The 17,554-nt window shown below is 30.7% G+C and overlaps 1 pseudogene across 1 annotated transcript; it reads left to right on the top strand.

Moving 5' to 3' along the window:
* Positions 1-1,191: 1,191 nt before the first annotated feature.
* Positions 1,192-1,963, top strand: LOC146897503 (ethylene-responsive transcription factor ERF023 pseudogene; annotated as a pseudogene). The gene has a single exon (XR_015022800.1). The product of XR_015022800.1 is annotated as an ethylene-responsive transcription factor ERF023 pseudogene (transcript).
* The last annotated feature ends 15,591 nt before the right edge of the window (positions 1,964-17,554 follow it).

Here is a 17,554-nt window from a genome sequence, read left to right as displayed (position 1 = left end):
TTTAAGTTATAACACACTCTTGATATTCCGATTTAACTCCTACAATTTATTATAAGGCCAAGAGATTTAAACAATAACATTAACCTATATACCTAACATAGTGCTATGTGTTACGAGACGAAAGCCAACGACCGTAAATAGTGGAAATCATGTGCAGCACAGCAAAACATGGGGAGAGAGAAATGAATTAGTTAAAGGAAAGATGAAAATCCAAGGGCCACAATTCATTCGCATGTTGTCGTGCATGATTTCCTCTCGTACTATAAAGCATTTTTCTATACCTAAACATATATTAATCTTTGTTTTGTCGATTCATTGTAATTAAAACAGTGATTTACTGATCTTTACCACTTCGTCCACAGATAAAAAAAAGAAAATTTGACTCCAAATAGGAGTCACCACACAATTTAGACATTTTGAATTCATCATGAGATTAATCTTCCGTAGTAGAAGATACAATCATCTCTTATCTTTTGTAGATGACCCATTTGAAAATGTGTGTTTTTGACCTAACTTACTTTGACCATATTTTTCTACTAATATACAAAGATAAATAATATCATACAAGATGTCGTTAGATTTGTCTCGATGAGTATTTTCAAAATATCAAATTTTCATAAATTTTTATAATATATTATTCGATATATTTAAGCTCAAAATTATGCATTGGAATGCGTAATAAGGTCAACTGTGTCAAGTATTATGGGACAGAGGGAGTATCTTTCAAATGATCGATTCTATAAATCAAATCATTTTTCTTAAAGATAAATTATGTTGTCAACTCTCCCAACATCATCATGTCAATAATGGGTGACATAATGTCACCGTGACATTAAATCTGGGCCACACAACACATATAACACATCTGGGCCACACAACACAACACCTTTGTGTGACCCAGATTTAATGTCACGGTAACATTATGTCACCCAAGTATTTTCCGTAATCTTAGGAGGTCCAAGCTATGCTCAAACTATGGTGAATGAAAAACCAAATATAGCATCAATTGTACTATTTTGTGCAGTGTAATTGTAAAGCAATGAAAACACGCCATTGCCATCTTTTAATTGCATGCTGGTCCATTCTTACGTAGAAAAATAGAATGAGTAACTTTTGCATCTCCTTTTCACTCTCTACAAACAAGGACACTTTAGTAATTCCACGCCACACACAATTACAAACTTCTTATAATAATAAACCTCAAACTCAAAACACAGACACACACAAAAAAAATTCTGAATGGAGCAGCAACAACAACATTTGAACTTCACAACCAAATCTGACGTGGCAGTAAAAACCCTAACAACCGAGAATCCTTCCGTCAAATCCGGCCGTGGCGGAACCAAACATCCAGTTTTCCACGGCGTCAGGAAAAGGCGGTGGGGAAAATGGGTGTCAGAGATTAGAGAGCCAAGAAAAAAGTCAAGAATATGGCTAGGGTCTTTTCCGGCGCCGGAGATGGCTGCAAAGGCTTACGATGTTGCTGCATATTGTTTGAAAGGTTGTAAAGCTCAGCTGAATTTTCCTGATGAAGTGCACCGTCTTCCGGTGCTTCCTCCGCCGTCTTTGTGTACTCCTAGGGATATTCAAGCTGCTGCGGCTAAAGCGGCTCGTATGATGGTTAAGGCTGTTGCTTCGCCAGAGGATAGTGGCAATGATTCTGGTGGTAGTGGTGGTGGTGATGATTTTTGGGGTGAGATTGAGTTGCCGGAGCTTGTGAATGGAACGTGGTGGAGTTACTCTGTTGCGGTGGTGCCGGAGATTGAACTCCCTTAGCAGCAATTCTTCACGGCATGGTTTTAGTGTGTATTAATTATTGCTTAATTAAGTAGTATTTTCTATATATAAGAATAATAACTATTTATGTTTTTCTGACGATAATAATTGTAAATTGTAATTATGGTTTATATTGGTTCTTTCCTTCAAAAAAGATTAATATTAGGAGTATTAATTTTACCTACTAGTTTTCTTTATCCCTAATAGTTTTTCCTTTTTTTCTTAGTAATCTAATGACTTGAAATATAATCCGGGTTCGAACTCCGACTCAAATATGTTCACGGGATGATAGTTTTCTTTTTTAAGTCCATGTTTTTAAGGAGAAATTCGGCTTCAAGGTAAGTAAAATATTAATGATTATTCTAGTGGAATTTGAACTTTGTCTTTAAATGTAGCTGGTTAAAACTTGAACTGAATCATTGATTTATTTTTTTTATTAATAGATCAATTTAGTTGTATATAGATAAATTTGGTCATATAATTTATAATACCGAAGACTAATTTTGCATTATAGTCCAAATTTTACAGTAAATTGTTTGATAAGAGTAGAAGATGAGTTGATGGTTTGTTCAATCTTTAATTTGAAATTTTGAATGGTTTAACGGCCTCTTAATAGTTAATATCTACTTTATGATGATCACTTATTTGATAATGAAACAACTCCTTAAAAAAGTAATGAAATATGATTATTAAGGTTAAAAATTATATTTAGTTTAATAAGTCACAATATCCACTCAAAGCAAAAATAAGGTCACAACATATATAGAATATAGTGGGGATTCTCTCCCATGAAAATTTCACTAGAGGAAATCCTGGAAAATCTCCACCATTCAAATTTCAAATTCTCTTCAATTAGATTTCACTCCAAATGAACTCTTCTTGAAAATGTTGGAAGCAAGTTTAGTTTTCATTCCTTCTATGCTGGGGACTAAGAATTTTTTGGTTACATGGGACTAAGAATTGAGCAGCAGCTCTAAGATCAACTATGGCAACTATATTTTTTTGTCAAGTAACCTAATGGTTAGAGAAATTCACTTTAAAGTGAATAAGTAAGGTTTCTGACGTTTGAACTCTGACCTTTGCATATATTACGTATTATATTCCTTACCAAGTGAGATAGTTCAAAGGGACCGACAACATTTTTTTTATACTTTTAATATAAAGACAATGAAATAATTTGGAACCGTTTCTCCACATTTTACTCTCTTGTTTTATAAAAGAATTTCATCATTTTAAAAACCAGAAATTAGCTTCTAACTACGGTTAAAGTAAAATTTTGCTATCCCCGTGAGCTTAGCTCAGTTGGTAGGGATATTGCATTTTATATGTAGGGGTTGGGGTTCGAACCCCGGACACTCCACTTCTCCACAATTAAATTGTGCGAGCTCTAGCTACTAGGCTAATTGACAAAAAAAAAAGTAAAAGTTTGCTCCTTTAAAAAAAAGAAAGGGGTATTAGTGATCTCTACTCCTTTAAAAAAAAAAGTGACCTATGATGTACTCTTTATTCTTTCCATGTGTTATTTTATCTCCGGGGTGATTCTCTATTTTTCGATTATTATTTTTTTCAATTTTTTTTCTTTCATTTATTCTAACATAAAGTTGCATTTATACATTCTGGAAAGACTGAGGGCCACGTAAACAAAACTATAGCCCAACTAACCTACCCTATAGCTTGCATATATTCGTAGAAAAAACAAAACTATCGCTAGCACATTATGATTTGTATTTTGTTTTTGTTTTTCTTAACGTACGTATTATAATTTTGTTCGAACTTGAAGAAGAGTAATGAATTTGTTTAATTTGTTGAAGGACCTTATAGTAGATACGTAGTCTCTTTCAGACAAAGACTTCTTCTTCCACATTAAATACAGAGTAGACCGTATATTTAGAGCGGTAATTAGTGTGTTTATCCATCTAATTATTGCCTTAATCATAACCATTTCAATGAAAATTTCGTTACGTGCAAGTTATTGGCTCTTACTATGGTAAATTAATTGTTAAACTATACACCTTTCGGTCACTATTATAAGCAAAAATGTACTTTTTAGATTCATTCAATAAATAACGTATGTGGTCTATATACCTTTCGGTCACTATTATAAGCAAAAATGTACTTTTTAGATTCATTCAATAAATAACGTATGTGGTCTATATTATAGGTCACATACATCATTTATTGAATGAACATAAAATGTGGATTTTTGCTTATAATAGTGTCCAGAGAGTGTATTCATAATAGTGTTTACAGTCCGGTTTGAATCGGTTTATGTAAAAACTCATATGATCTAAAGATAAATTTACATGCAATTTGGATTAGTTTTGAATTACTATTTTAACAAAATCTGATTTGATTTGATTCAATTTAATACATATTAATTTGAATTGATTTTTAGATATTCAAATTGCAAATTCTAATAATTTTTATTGATACTAGCATGGACACCCGTGCCAAGCACGGGCTAGAATGTCGTTATATTTGATGGAGGGAATATTGTGATGTATTAGGTGTTACTTAAAATTTTAAATGGAGTTTTGGTTGTATCATTATCACTTGTGTGATTTCTCTTTATCCAAATTGTCGATCTACATCAACGTAGGCTCCCACAGAAAGCCCAACGGTGGTATCACATCCGGGTTCGACGTTGTGGGGGAGCGAGAGTTGTTCTTTTGTGGTGGACTACAGACACAAAGATCCTAACACTTAATGGGGAGATGTTAATGTCTCAAGTGTGAGTTAAAATTCTGTATTATATGCAAGAGTAGATGTGAGAAACATATAAGTGAAATGACTCATATACATAATGCTTTAAGACTTTGAAAGAAGATAGGATGTGAATCTCACTTCTGTGATTGATCTTAGCTTAATGTGATAATACAATCCATTGTAGGATCCTAGCCTAATGTGATGATTTGTTTCGTTATTTTTTGAGTGTCATTTGTTTAATTTTTCATCTTAAATTTTAGTTTTTGAATGTGATTAGCTTTCATGCACAAAAAAATAAATAACCTTTGTCATTTCAAATTCCTTCACTTATGGTATTTCATGGGATCTTGCAATGGAAAAATGTATATGTATGATGAGTTGACAAAATACATATTCGTTAGACATTTTAAATAGATGTACATATTTTCAATAAATCTAATATTTTGGTAGCATAATTGCCCAGTAATATTCAACTTCTTCAACAAATCCATAAAATCACCAGCAATTCATTATGTTTCCTATGCTCTCACGAATAAAACGCACACTCTTTTTTTTTTTTTTCTCTCTTTTCATTTCTATCAAGTTCAAATTCATTTTTAATCTTCTTTTCTTTTATAATTTACTTTATCTCTTCTCATGAAAGAAAGAAACAAACACTCCTCTATGAAACTGCCGCCAACCCACTTTTTTTTACCATGTCGTGTCTCTGACCTTATGTGATATCTCACCACATCACATACATAATAGTCTCACACTTAAGGGAGAGATGTTTATGTTTCATATGTGAGTTAAACTTGTGTGCAATAATATACATTGAGTAACATATAAGCAAGAAGAACAATATACATAATGTCTTAAGATTTTACGCAAAGATGTGATGTCAATCTCACTTGTGGAGTTTCTCATAGTCAAATGTGATGGTCCAACCCATTGTAGACTCCCTCGGAACTCTAAACATTATAGTGAGTTAAACTTGTGTGCAATAATATACATTGAGTAACGTATAAGCGAGAAGAACAATATACCTAATGTCTTAAGATTTTACGCGAAGATGTGCTGTCAATATCACTTGTGGAGTTTCTCATAGTCAAATGTGATGGTCCAACCCATTGTAGACTCCCTCAGAACTCTAAACATTAAATTTTTTTTTTTTAGTTTTTGAATTTCATTTGTTTAACTTTTTATATCAAGTATAAGTTTTTAGATGTCATTTGCTTTCATACAATTTTTTTATCCAATCAATATTATATCAAATACCTCCATATTTGGTCTTTGGGTGAACGAACATGCGAATGGAAAAATACAAATGTGTTATGCTGAATTGAAAAGGTACATGATTATTAAACATTTTATAAAGATGTGGCGTTTTTTTAACCGGGTCTATTTTTTGGTGAAATATTTACTCTTAAATTTCCAACACTTTTTAACTAACCCATAAAATTGTCAGTAACTCGCTATATTTCCGATACTTCCATGGACAAAACACACACTATTTTTTTCCCTTATCATTTCTTTCATGTTCAAATTTCTTTTCATATTCTAATTTAATTTTATTGTTGCTAAATTTATTTCTCTCGTTTCATGAAAGATGGGAACACAAACTTCCCTCCGCAAAAACACCATTAATCCATTTTTTTAACCATGTTGTGCCTTCGCCTAACCTTATTTGACTATCAACAAATTACAGACGCATTGAGTCTCACACTTTAGAGATATATGTTCATGTGTAAATTGTGACTTAAAGTTCCACATTATTGGATGCCAAAGTAGACGTTGAGAATAAGTAAGATGACCAATACACCTAATGCCTTAAGGTTTTGGATAACGATGTGATGTCAATCACAATTGTGTGGTTTCACTTAGCCTAATGTGATAGTCCAACCTACTGTAGACACCCTTAGAACTCTCAACATTACGATAAACGGTTTCGTTAGTTTTGGGATGCCAATTATTTAATTTTGGGTAAAATATGCTTTTCGTCCCTGTAATTATAGGCCATTTGAATTTTCGTCCCTGAGCTTACTAATCCTCCCATTTCGTCCCTGTAAAAGTTAATCACTTGAAATTTCGTCCCTCGCCCCTTTTAATCACTGCCACGTCAGCAAATTACCAAAATGGCATGGGAAATGACGAAAATACCCCTGACTTATTTTTTTTTCCTTAAAAAAAATTTCAAAATTTTGAAAATTCTTTTTTTAAATTAAAAAAATCTGAAAAAATAATTACAAATCATAAAAAATTTCGGAAAAAAAATTTTAAAATTAAAACTGAAAAAACTGAAATTTTTCGGAGAAAAAATCGTAAAAAAAAATTCGGGAGAAAACTGGGAAAATTTTTTTTGTGAAAATTATTTTTTTAAATTAAAATATCTGAAAAAATAATTAAAAAACATAAAAAAATTTCGGAAAAAAAATGTTAAAATTAAAACTGAAAAAACTGAAATTTTTCGGAGAAAAAATCGTAAAAAAAAATTCGGGAAAAAGCTGGGAAAAAAATTTTGAAGGAAAAAAAACAAAAAAAAAATAAGCCAGGGGTATTTTCGTCATTTCCCATGCCATTTTGGTAATTTGCTGACGTGGCAGTGATTAAAAGGGGCGAGGGACGAAATTTCAAGTGATTAACTTTTACAGGGACGAAATGGGAGGATTAGTAAGCTCAGGGACGAAAATTCAAATGGCATATAATTACATGGACGAAAAGCATATTTTACCCTTTAATTTTTATATCAAATTTATGTTTTTGGGTGTTGTTCACTTTCATGCAATATTTTTTAATCAATCTCTAAGATATTAAATTCCTTATCCTTTGATCTTTGGTGGAATTTAACCATAGATAAACACTTAAGTGTTATGCTGAGTTAACAAAATATGTGCTTAGTAAATTCTTTATATGTTGTTGCGTTTTTTTACACGAATCTAACTTTTTGGTAAATTAGTTTTTTTAACGCAATCTAACTTTTTGGTAAATTGATTACACAAAAATCTTCAACTCCTTCAACAATTTCATAAAATCACTTGCAACTTACTTCGTTCTTTATAACCTCATGGACAAAATACACAATTCTTATTTTTTTTTTAACCGGTATCAGTTCTCTCAATCTCAAATTTATTTTTCATCTTCTAATTTCTTTGATCTCTTCTCATGAAATAAAGGAACAAAAACACACTTTTAGTAAATTACCATTAATCTACCTTTTTGATCATGTTGTACATCGGTTTGACCTTATTTGGCTATGTCACGTAATTACGGACACAAAGAATGTCACACTTGAGGGAGATATGTTATCGTGTAAAATAAGAGTTAAAGTTCTACAATAAAAGGAATAGTAGATATTGAATAAGATATAAGTGAGATGACTCACAAACTTGTGCCTAAATAATTTGGGAGAAATTGTGGTGTCGATATCATTTGTCTAGTTTCTTTTAGCCTAATGCAAAGATACAGCCCAATGTAGGTTACACTTGCAGTCCCGAAATTATGATGATTTGTTTTGTTAGCTTTTGAATGTCATTTGTTTAATTTTTTTATGTTAAATATTATATTTTGGAAGTCGTTCGCTTTCATGCAATTTTTATTTGTCAAGGAGATAACTTTTTTTTATTTAACCTCTATTATTTTAAGTTCCTTCACTTTTAGTCTTTAGTGGGATATGACAAAGGAAAAACGTTTATGTGTTATGCTGAGTTGAAAAATACATGTTTATTGTACATTTTAAATTGATGTGACATTTTTAATGAGTCTAATATTTTTGGTAGAATAATTACTCAGTAATATCCAACTCCTTCAACAAACTCATAAAACTACCCAAAACTCACTCGTTTTCCTTGACATTTCTTTCTAGTTCTAATAATTTTTCTAATTTAATTTCTCTCTTCTCATAAAATAAATGAGAAAAAATCACATCTCTATGAAACCACCACCAAGCCACCTTTTTTACCATGTTGTGCCTCTGGCCTTATTTGACTATTTCATCATATCATAGACATAGAGAGTCTCACGTTTAAGGGAGAAATGCTAATTTGTCATGTGTGAGTAAAAATTCTATATTGCCAGCAAGATTTGATATTTATGAACATATAAATGAGATGAGTAATATACATATTGTCTTAAGGTTTTGGATGAAGATGTGGGGTTTCTCATTTTGAAACACAATACCTTGGTATATGTTCCTCATCAATATTATTGGACATCCAACTTTGGTTTGAAATATGCAACTGTTAATATCATTCAAGAACTCAATTGAATACCATTTGCTTTGTAGCTTTTTATTTTGGTCAGATTGACAAACCGAATCAAAGCTAATATTTTCCTTCTCATTTTCTGAAAACAACGATAGAATAATATTGTTAAAGTGCTCAAATGGGTCCAAAGTTTGAGCAAGTATCCATCGCTCTTGATTTTTTTGGAGATCTATATATTTTCCAAATTATTTGGATAAACAAAGTCAATAAGGGAACACAATAAATAAGTTTGATCTAACCCACTTGTTTTGGCCTGGGACTACTTTTAAGGTCTCGTGTTTGATTCTCTCTGCTGCCTTCATATCAATTTTAAGGTCTCGTATTTTCTTTTCAAATCCATGTATCAATGCTTCATTGATTTTCAATGGAACATTGAAGGATGAACCGGTTGTACGAACACCTGGAATTAACATGTAAGCTATGACCCTAGGAAAGAATGGTCAAATTGATAATAGATTAGAGCCTCGTAAGTATGTGGATAGCAGTTCAATTTCTGCCTCATGTGTATGGAAAATATTTGGCTGAGATGAGAGAACTCGTCTTATGTATCCCACAGGTTTTCCAACTAAGATTAGTCACTGTTAAGCGGTGATGTAAGCTTTATACCAATTTCATGATAACTCGAAAAAATATCAAATATAAAATTAGTTACCAAACTTAATTGATACATTTAATTAGTATATCTAATACACATTAAAAATCAATATTTATTATTAACAATAATAATATAATAATAATAACAATAATATTTAAAAATTGATAATTTCAGCAAGCATTTATTTTGTATTATTTTAGACCAAAAAATTTTCATCAATAAGTTAATCGATTGTTAGAGCATCCACAATGGACCTCTCTTTTTGGTTGCTTAAATGAGTCTCTATGTACATGTCACTTGCTCTTATAATTAATACTTAATAAGATTTAATCTTTCAAACTCTAGGAGTATATATGTTACCAGAATAACTCAAGGACTTTCTCTTAGTTCGTTCCTTTTATTTTTCTTTTGGTTTTCTTTACTTTTTATTTTCTTGTTATTTACTTTTTTCTTGGTTTGGTGTTTGCCCCTCAGCTTTTTGCTTAGCTTTATTGAGAAGGTTTTGGTCCATCCCCCAACTCCTTTTGTTCTTGTTTCCTTTTATTTATGCATTTATAAAGTGATGCAGCTGGTTCATAATTGAACCCCATTTAACTAAAAAAATAAAAAATCTCTCAAACTCAACACTTCAAAAAATATTAAATGGGTCTTAGTAATAAATAATTGTTGTGCATTTTATATTAAATGTGTAGTTTTTTAATAAATAATAGTTGTTTTCAATAAGAAGTTATTACTTTCAGTTGCATTAACATGTACAATATTGCATCTAAAAACCTAGGTCTAGCCACTGTATATGTTCTACACCTAATTTTCTACTTCTATCTAGTGGAGGTTCGGTTTAAAATTAACATAAAAAAAAATACATTTGTTGGCTAGTGCCCCTTTTAAAATAGATATATTTTGATTAATGTGTATATAACTCTTTACAACTTTGTTTGTATGAGAGGTAGTACAATACTTATATTATTGAGTAAACGTGTTTTATTCAAAATATTGATTGTTATAATGATTTTTTTAAATTACCATTTACATGCTCTTCAAAGTCAAATGAGGTTTGGGTTTTATCATTTTTTTAAAAGTGAAAACGAACCAAACTGAATCGATGGTGTACGGTTTGGTTCGACCAAAACTGCATTTAAATAAAAGAGGAATTCCCTCAAAAAAATAAAAGAGGAATTTTTTTTCTTCAAATGTTTGTATTTATTTAATACTGAAAATAAAATATATGAAATTCCGTGAGAACTGAGAACACATAATTCAGAAATAAAGTTGCAATAAAAATTTAGATTTTTTTTTTAGCAAAATTCAGAAATAATCATAGTAATAAAATTTAGAAAAACTTTTGCAACGTAAGAATCTAGAATATGTCAAAAAAGAAACTTAAGAATCCAGAAGAGAAGCTGCAGCAAAGAAAAATGAAACCCTAATTCAAAATTCTTATAATGTAACACTAATCCAAACAACACAAAGAAGAAAAATAAACAAAAGCCTTAAAAAGACTGAAATACACACTTATTACATATGATTCGTGGTATAAAATGAGTAAATGACAAATTACCAAAAAAACTAAAGTTTCCTCCCAATTATAAAGATAGGAAACTACTTTGTTCTCAATATTATAAAGGTCTCTGCAAAATAATGAACACATTGTAAACAAAACCGATAAAAGAAATTTCAATAATGTTGAGTTTCCTCCCAATTAGAAGAAACACAACCAAACTGGAAGGAATTAAAGTCGATTAAACTGAGATATACTTTATTTATAAATCCGATAAGTTCTTTGTAAATTTGAGGAACATTGAGTAGCAATATGGTCATCCGGAAACAAATATATGGGAAAATAAATATGTTACATTGATAGCAAAAGAAATTTAATGAATAAGATCATATCGTTATATGATGAAAATAATGTCTCAAATGAAGCATTTTCAAAAATGATATATAGTAGACAATTATTTGGAACTAAATATAAACCATGAGAGAAGATTCAAGATCCCTTTCGTTTATGCCTTTCTTCAGCTTCAAAATCAATTTCTCAACAAATGATTTGATTACTAACATTCTCCCTCTTATTTTCTCCTGCACAGCTAAAAATCCAACTATTAGCAATAAAATCCTAAACCATGGTCACAAACCATGATGAAGGGGAACGGTCTGATGCAATCAACAATAAAATTTGATGAAATTGTAGGAACTAAAGGTGTTCATGATCTTCTTACCGTTCTCAAAACCATTTTTGAAAAAGTAATAGTGATGAGAATAGGATGGGAGATAAAGATCCGAGCTATTTTATTTCCTTTTTGCGACAAAAAGAATCATTACCTTTCATTATTTTATTTTGGTTTTAATTTGATTTTAATAGGTGAGAAACAATTCAACGATAGTCTTGAATTAGACCAATTGTCAACCTTCTTTTTTAGGACTGTTATAAGTGTTGAATAATTTGAATTTAATTTCATTAATTGGCAGTTGATGGTTTCTTGTTTGATTTTTTTATGGGCAGTTTCTTGTTTGATTTGATATCATGCAATTAAATTTCTAGATATCATTTTGATCTTAATAATAAATCGAATGATTTCTTAAAATAGAGGCAGTATATGGAAGTATGTGTTGACTGAAATACCAGGTGCTAAGCATATACCATGTAATGGAAATTTGAATTTTTCTAGCATTAATTAGCCTGACATTAATTAGAATGAGACTATAACATGCCACATGTACTTTTGAATGAAAATGGTTTCACTTGTTTATATTGTAGATGTAGATGTAGATTGTAGATGTAGATAAGGATACGGATAGAGATATTGATAGTTTAGCCGAGATTGTTGTCTTTTTTTTTAATATAATTTTAAAATAAATAAAAAATATGGGTATGAAATAAAGGCAAATAAATATTATCGTTGTTGATGAGTGACTCAAACAACCATAAGTATGTGTTTTATCATGCAATTTGTAAAAAAATTAACAAAGAAGTTTGAGTATGTGTTGATGGCAGAAATAAATAAATATGGGGAGATAAAAATGGAATGCTTGATTAGGTGATAAAGAGTATTTGATGCATGTGAACTAATTTATCAAATGAAATGAATGGATGAGATTTGATGTTAAAATAATTTATGTGAAATAATATATATCAACGCCATGTTTAGTGAAAATGAGTGATTGACAATAGAAACGAAAAAAACTTAATAAATTAAATCAGTTCTTTTGAATAGGAGCAAATGAAAATAATAAAGAAAACAGTGAGGTTTAGATAAAATTCATTGAAAAAAAAAATAACTAAAATAAATTTTCTACATTTTCGCAGGGGTCGGTCTTGTTCTACAACATACATGAATAGTTTGCATCACAAAAATGTAAGATAAAAATATAATATCTTGAGAACTATCAACTAATATGTTACCCAAAAATACTTGAGAATTCTCAGTTTTTTTTTAAGGAAGAATTCTCTTTTATATGCACAACTTCAACGTTGGAAGAACAAAACATTGACATGCCTTTCACATATCTCTCATTATTAATAGTGGCAAAAAAAATAGTTTTGGAATTAAGAAATCTGATTCAAAACGTCTTTCAATTACGTCGCTTCAAATTAATAGAAGAATAATGAAATTCATTAAAACGTGAAGCAAACTTTTTCAAAAGGTGTAAATATATATGGGGATGAAAACCCTAAAATTAACAGAGCCGACAGCTAAACTTATAAAATGGAATCAAAATTCGAAAGGAAAAAAAAAGGTGCCTAAATCAATTTGATAATAATGAAATCAATAAAATTGAATTGGTCAGGAGGTAGAAATATTTGCATTTCAAATAAATGATATTATAAACAATTTGTACGAAAGGAAGTTGCATATACAAATGATGAAAGACAAATTGACTATATATAGGAAAAAAAACTCAAGACTGGCTAACTTAATATGATGATGTGTTGATTACAATTTGATTGGATGATAATTAAGAATTATGTACCAACATGTAATTGGTCCATATCTTGTCATAAGCCGTTAGAACTCGAGGGTATCATAGGATGAATATGTGAATTTGAACAAAATACATGGATATATACAACATGTAGTGGAGTAATATCATAAATTGAATCAATTTTTGAAATTAGAGTGATAAAAAAAATATGTTAAGAAGAAAAGTGTTTCAATAAAATAAAAGAGAGATTTTGAGAATAATTTTAAAATTTTAGTATGAATTCTAAATGATGTGAAGATGTTTGAGACGGACAAACAATATTTATAGGAAAAAAGAAGCAAGTAAGTCACATCAATTATGCCTTTAATTTAATAATGAAATTAGTAACACATTAAATAGCAAAAATAATTTGAATAAAATATTCCATTTATTTTTTTGTATTATAAGCCTTTTAGTCAACTTGCATAATCATGTTAATTACATAAGTCTTGCACAAATCACATAATATGTACCAATTACACAAAACATTAAATGCACCTTTCAATATAAGGATGCCATGTGTACTATCAAAATAAAATAGTGCAAATATATATAATAGAGATTATATAACTCGCTAAAATAAGCAAAAAAAAAGTTAATACTCCCTCCGTTTCAAAATGAGTGTCGTTTTAGGTGTTTACACACATATTAAGAAATGCAATGATTAAGAGAAAGAGAATGATTATTTTACCAAATTATCCTTATTAACTATTGGTTAGTTTTAAAAGTAATACTTTGGAAGTAGTGTGCATAGTATTCATTGGAGGGTACAATTGAAAAGAAAAAGTTATTATTGCATTGAAAACTGAAAGCGACACTCATTTTGAAACAATTTTTTTTGGCTAAAGCGACACTCATTTTGAAACGGAGGGAGTATTATTTGCTACAATGACATTAAATGTATATTGATTAGTTAAAATTTACTTATATTTGAGACTAAAAACACACATCTTTTTATAAAGATACTCTATTTCCTAAAATAAATGGACATTGTCATTACTATAGTTTTGTTGTATAATATTCAATTAATATCATCATTAATGTATGATTATAATTCCAAATAAGAATTAATTAGAGAGCTAGAGAGGCTCTCTAAGAAATTTCTTGCGTAGCTATAACCCTATAGGGTTTGAACTTTCATCGGTGGCGCAAGGCGGTCTGAGGCAGCGATCGGCTTACTTGATTTTCTCTAGCTTTGCATGTCCCATTTATGAGATCCAGCTTCCTCTGCGTCCTGGATTTTGCTTTCTTGTGAAACTTATTAGGCACTTGATATGATGTTGCAATTCATTCAAGGTTGTGTTTCTCTGAGCGCCTGGGATTCACTTGTATGTTGTGTTTTGACTTGTGTTGCGTGTTTCGTGTGATTATGTTGTTGACTTTGAAATCGGACACAACCCTAATTGTCACACTGTTTATTTATCCATGTGCTTGCTTGGCATCCTCACCGATGAATCCTTCTACGATTTCTCCACATTCGACTACTAACTGCATTTTGCAAAGGTACTCCTAAACAAAATTGATGCTTCACTAACACAACCTCAAAAACCTTGTATAAAAGGAAACTCTTGCTCCATCAAGATCTCAAAAATAAAAACTACAATTTGATTATGCTAATTTCAAGATCTATCTACATGGAAGATTGGTTATATCTCGTGGTGATAAGTTGGTATCCACCTGTTTACACTGATTTTTGGTAATACAAACGATATTATTCAAAACAGTTAAGGACTGAATTAAAGTCCTTATCTTTGGTCAAAAACCATATGCATTCACCACATTAAATCAGTTGGTCGAAAATGTGGTATGTCGAAGTTTGCATACTCTTGGTCGAAATCCCTTTTCACTTTGCAGCATGTCGAAATATTTTATTTTTGGTATTAACACCACCAAAGTATTGAGCAAATAACTTTCAGGTTTTATTGAATCATGTTGATTGATGGAAGATGAACCCTGTTTGACAAAAAAAAAATCTTGTTTCTCCTCTATTAACGATCTCACAAGTGTTTGGTCAGAACTTGAGATCGGTGCCATCTCGCCCACTGAAACCACCAGATCTTCAACCGCCACTTTCGTTGTTGAATAAACCATCGAATCGACATGTTGCTACAGGTATTCAGCATGCTACTACATTTCTTCAATGGCATAAAGGCAACTGCTATATTTTTCAAATCAAACCATCTTTGCATTTCACTCAATGGGATTCATGAGGGTGGTTTCTTGTTCATTGGAGGAGTCAATAAGCATGGGAATCTCTTTATCAGAATGAGAACTCGGGGTCGAGTTTTTCAGAGGTGGAGGAGACCAATGTTCCGTAAATCGAGTGTTAACACTCCGAGTTTACCGAGTTTACGTGTTTAGGTACCAAAATCGTGTTAACTTTGAGGTAATCTCGGTTTCTGGTAAAATCAGGAGGTTTGACGAGTTTGACCGAGTTAACACTCGGTAAACTCGACCGAGTTTTACGAGTTTACATCTAAAAAAAATAAAATAAAAATTGGCCCTTTTTATGGCCTATTTAATAACAACTTTAAAAACTTGTTTTGTTGGATGGTATTATTAAAAACTTGTTTTGTTGGATGGTATTATGGATGGAATACTTATGAAACTTATGATTTTTTGCGTTAATTTTAATATTTTGATGCTGAGTTGAGAATAACGTTTTATTATGATAGTTTTGGTATAATTTGCTTTTGTAATTAAGTCATAATACTATTGATCTTTTTTTTGTGGTGGCCGAGGTTCGAACCCCGGACCTTGCATATTTTATGCATTGTCCATACCAACTGAGCTAAACTCACATATTATGTTAGCTTATATATGTCTTGCATATATTAAATTTTATATAATTTTAATTTTAGGTAAACTCGTACGAGTTCTCGAGTTGAGTTTACCTAGGTAAAACGAGTTGAGGTAAACTCTCGAGTTGTAAAACATTGGATGAGACTGATGTAGAAGGGTTTCCTTAGTAATTTTATAGTATTTTTATTTTAGCCCAATTTTATTAATTTTCTTTTTTTGTTTATGTTCGTTATTTTCAGCTCATTAGGGTTTTGTTATTTCCCTATTTATGCTTAACATTTGTAGCCTAAGAAACTTTTATTCATTCAATTCAATAATATTTTAGAGAGTTTTCCCAATTTCTGGTGGATTCCGGAACCCTGTTTTCACAAGTTTGTCAATTGCAAACTTGTTCTTTTCAAGCTAGATTTAGCACTTACTAATCCTTACTTCAGGTTAGCGTCAACATTCCACATTGATCTCAAGTATGAATAATTGACTTTATTTTGTTTCACATGAAATTCAAGCGTTCATTCATCTTATTATTCTATAAAAGATCTTTCCAATAAAAATGCTTATGAACTAGTTGTTACTAAGGACAGTCATATTAAAAAAAACAGATAAGTTTGTGTTCCTAGATACATGGAATAAGGAGAAGTTACAAAACCTAAATCTACAGGTGAAGTCCTGAACCATCAAAATGACTTGAATAAAGAAAGGGAGGATGAAAATACTATTTACAAAGAACTTTTGCATCCCAATTTCTCCAGCTTATAATCATGAAGCTAACAATTTTCAGATACTGCTGATGAAATAGTTAGTTGTCATCAAGAAATCGGTAGTGCAGGTACCTACATGCCTCCCTTAATAACGGATATGCCTTCGAATAGTTCAAAAGAAATCGGTAGTGCAGGTACTTTCAAGAGTTAGGTTGTTGATGTTCAATTTGAACGTCATATTTATGCATAATGATAAAATAATTCCTTCTAAGCTATGGCCTAAAGTTCATGAAGATGTGGACGAAACCCTAGATGAAGGTGAATACATCAAGGTTATTTCTAAAACAGCAAAAAATAAAAAATAAGGCTAGATAACTACGTAGACTTTTCAGATTTGTTATTTTCTTTTCTCAATTCACTTTTTTTTTTTTAAATCAAAATTTATTAATCCAAAAATCTTATAATTGAAAGTAGGCTAAATTGCATTTTTGGTCCTTTAACTATTTAATTAGTATCGTTTTGGTCATTTAATTAAAATTTGATTTATTTTGGTATCTTAACTTTCTTTCCGTTACACATTTTGATCCTTTACGTTAGTTTTAATTCAAATTCGTTAGGGTTTCTTCATCTTCTTCTCCTCTTTCATCTTCATATCATCTGCATCAACCTTCAACAACAAAAATCCCAGAAAAATTACAGAAGAAAATGAAGAAACCCTAACGTTTTTTAATTAAAACTAACGGAAAGGACCAAAATGTGTAACAGATAGAAAG

Source organism: Medicago sativa, chromosome 8 (genome assembly GCF_051527215.1).
Source record: "Medicago sativa cultivar Bolivia chromosome 8, Bolivia_mono, whole genome shotgun sequence".
Classification (NCBI taxonomy): Eukaryota; Viridiplantae; Streptophyta; class Magnoliopsida; order Fabales; family Fabaceae; genus Medicago; species Medicago sativa.
The sequence above is the reverse complement of the archived record's forward strand: the minus strand, read 5'-3'. Positions and strand labels throughout refer to the sequence as shown.